This window comes from Cynoglossus semilaevis, chromosome 1 (genome assembly GCF_000523025.1).
Source record: "Cynoglossus semilaevis isolate Cse_v1.0 chromosome 1, Cse_v1.0, whole genome shotgun sequence".
Taxonomy (NCBI): domain Eukaryota; kingdom Metazoa; phylum Chordata; class Actinopteri; order Pleuronectiformes; family Cynoglossidae; genus Cynoglossus; species Cynoglossus semilaevis.
The window spans coordinates 13,611,921-13,615,396 of NC_024307.1; the positions used below are offsets into that span (position 1 = coordinate 13,611,921).

General features: G+C 40.0%; 1 long non-coding RNA gene across 1 annotated transcript in view; it reads left to right on the top strand.

The window, feature by feature from the left end:
• The window catches only part of LOC103380070 (uncharacterized), a 54,064-nt gene extending 50,627 nt beyond the window's left edge, over positions 1 to 3,437 (top strand). Inside the window, exon 3 of the long non-coding RNA XR_521634.3 lies at positions 3,161 to 3,437. This is a non-coding gene — a long non-coding RNA (uncharacterized LOC103380070). The remainder of the gene's footprint in view (positions 1 to 3,160) is intronic.
• Positions 3,438 to 3,476: the final 39 nt, after the last annotated feature.

Genomic DNA, 3,476 nt, shown 5'->3' on the forward strand with positions numbered 1-3,476 from the left:
CTCCTCCTCCTCCTCTTCTGTTATATCTAAGCAGTAAATCTTGATTTCTTTGTTTTCTCCTCCTCATAAACTCCTCCTGGACAGCAAACACCAGTCATCACTATTTCTGGTTGTGTTGCCTTGTGAAAAAGTGCGTTCATTTGGAAGAAGTTGCTGCCGCTGCAAGTCGGAGCAGGTTGCTGGCGTGTGTGTTTGTGTGTGTCCGCACCGCTGTGTCCTTTGTCTGAGCGCAGAGCTGCAGATGCTGAGCTACATGGGAACGAAGGCAACAGTAGAAGAACTGGTCCTGCCCTCTTTTTTTACCCACAATGCCTTCATTAGGCAACTGTTCATCAACTCACTTCTCTCCTTCACCTCTTTTACCTTCACCGCTCTTTCATTTTTCTTTTTCCACTTTTATTCTTTTTACACACCTCACAGTGTCACGGTCTCGACGCATGTTTTCATCACAAATGACAGGCACGGATGGAGACGGCTCTGTTGGCTCAAAATGAGCTACAGATTGGACAGAAACACAGATAAAAATAGATTTGCCAGCTATGCTAATTATCGTATTTATGAAACGATAGCTACAAATTTAGCAGTAGTATCTAATATTTTATTTTCTCAGAAAAATCTAAAATAAACTCCTAGAGATAGCAATAACAACTGTGGGTTAGCCAAAAGCTAAGGAATCAAGTTTAATTAAAAACATTCCAAAACGTTCATGGTGATGTTTCTTTATCAAAACTTGAATTTAAAGTTTGCTTAGTGACAAATAGATGTTGGCCAAAAATGTCATTAAAGGGTAGAAAATGCTCAAATTGGATCATAAAAGACCTTAAAGTCAGTCAACTTAAAGGGTAGAAAATGCTCAAATTGGATCGGATTGGATTAGAAAGCAGTAGATGGCCCAAGAAAACCTAAAGTCAGGAAATATAATTTAAAGTTTCAGTTGATTTGATAATTTCTTTTTTAAAGGTTATTGATTCAACATATAGATAAATGTTTGCCAGTGATTGAAATTTGTAAATAAAATATGTAAGAATTCACAATAAATGGCTAAAATTCTCCCAAAAGTTTAGACACACAACTGGAAAAACATGTTTGTGAAGTTCTATCCTCTTAGAAGAATATTCAGATCAACATTTCTGACTCCTGACGTTTAACCCTTCACTGGAACATGTTGAAAGATGCTGTATGTCTTTATTGGTTTTACAGTACGTTCAGCTGAAGGAGCCTTCATCTACTGTACATGTGGTCTCTGTGAAGAGCAGCCACTGTAAGAAATGTTATCAGCTCCAAACAGAATGTGTCGGTCCTCTGAGCCTCAGGTATTTTCAGTTTTGTTTTCAGCGAGGATTTCAGAAAGAATCCAGAGGAAACGTGTGATATCAGCCACACTGAGCAGTTCACTGAGGCCAAAGACAAACCAACAGCCGTGTCACATGAAGGGAGACGTCACACAGGGTTTCAGAGGAGACAGATCCTTTTATTACTGAGGAGGTTCAGATGTCATGTAAGTTATTTCTCAAATAAAAATATGTGGTTTTACCACACGGGCCACATGGGAAGTTGGAGTGGTATCAGGGGCCAGAATACTAATTTAAAAGTAATTTAACTAAACATGAAAGAAAAGCTAAAATATAGACAGTATATTTATACATATATAAGTATTATGTATTTGTTGTTTTTCTAATTTAGAGTTCAGTTAAATTAGTTTAACTTTTTAAAAGAAATATCCATATACAATTGTTACAACTCTTAATATATAATATACTGTATAAATAAATACTTACAACTCTTAATATATAATATACTGTTTAAATAAATACACATATATATGCATATATATATTTAATGCTCCTACGATTAGCTTTAGCTTATATTTTACTGTAAGTAGAAATGTAACTTTAAGTTTATCACGTTCGTGTTTTGAAATATTTTTAGTTTTAGTTTCCGATCACCTGGTACAGCTGGTACACCTGGTACACCTGGTACAGCTGGTACAGTATGTCTACCTGTGTTTAATATAACTATGGGATCAAGTATTTCAGCTCAACTGTCCAGACATGGTCCAACAACAACCCCCGTTGGTCCAACTGTTCATCCAAAAACCTTGACAAACGAATACTGTACTTTATAACCATGTTGGTGTCATTAGTCCCTACGGTGTGAACCGGCCTCTGATAATTACCCTGAGGTGTCCTTCTCCACGTCCTGCCCTCATCTTCCTCACAGAGAAAATGACCTTTTCCTCTGACAGACAGACAGATGAGTCCACTTTAGCTCCTCTGTGTGGATGTCACCGGGATGATGAAAGAGTCTGAAGAGGAAGATGAGGAATGGGAGGATGGAGGATGGAGGATGGGGGGGGGTTACACCTGGTAATGCATGGACCCCATGAGGGTCTGGGGTCCAGACGGCAGCTGCATCGCCTCGTGTCCGCTCTCCTCCTTTGGAGTTTGATGGTCTTAAGGTTTTACTGCCCGTGCATTCAGAAACTGTCCAGTCATTTCCCAGTAGAAAAGAGGCTTCAGAAGGAAAAAGACTTGTACTTTTTACTGCCAGGTAGACTAGGTTCAGGTTTAGTTCCTATATTTGGCGAAATAGTCTGCACTTATGTAGTGCTTTTTTGTTTTTTGTTCTGGTGACCGCTCAGAGGACATGGCACTACGGGTTTCGTAGCACGTTTCCAACAAAGAAGAAAGACTATAATAATAACAATCATGGCTTGTACCAAAATGATATACCAGCTGCCCTTTCTGTTGAACCCAACCTAGTACTGAGGACTAGTTGGAATCAAACCCCTGAGTACAGGCACAGCAGGCAGTAATCCTATTGCTGCAAAAAAAAAAAAAAAAGAGACAAATGTCTGTCTGTAATTTCTGGCGCAGTGACGGCCACACTGCAGCCTCACAGAATGAACTGCAGGCAACAGTAATGCAGGTTAATTTCAAATAAATATTTAAAAATCCTTCTCAGTTTTTCAAAACACGACGTAAACAGCTGTTAGCTTTTATCTAAACCTTCTCATCCAGACTTGTCGGCCGTTCACAGTCTGCAGGTGTGTTTCCTGCCTGTCAGCATATTTAATACAAACAGAGCGCCACCCACTGTTTCTGATAAGATCATTACCACCGTCTCATCCTGGGTTTTTTTGTGTGTGTTTAATTCCTAGGATCCTCTCCTCAAGACGACGGTGGAAGTCGAGGAAACGTAATCAGCTGGAGGACGGGATGAGGGTCGATGATGACGGCGGCTACATCTGTGTTTGTGTGCGACTGCAGCCTCAGCGTGAGTCCGTATTTACATCTCAGTGAACAGAGAGATTCACTCATCAGTTTGAATGACCTTGTAAAGTCGCTAAATCCCCTGCTTCACAATGAATAAATACATAAACAATGAAATTTTATCCGCTGGCAGAGGCAGTGGCTCATTTCCACACAAAGTGAGACAAGAAAGGCGATGGAGGAGGAGGAGGAGCAGGGTGGGGG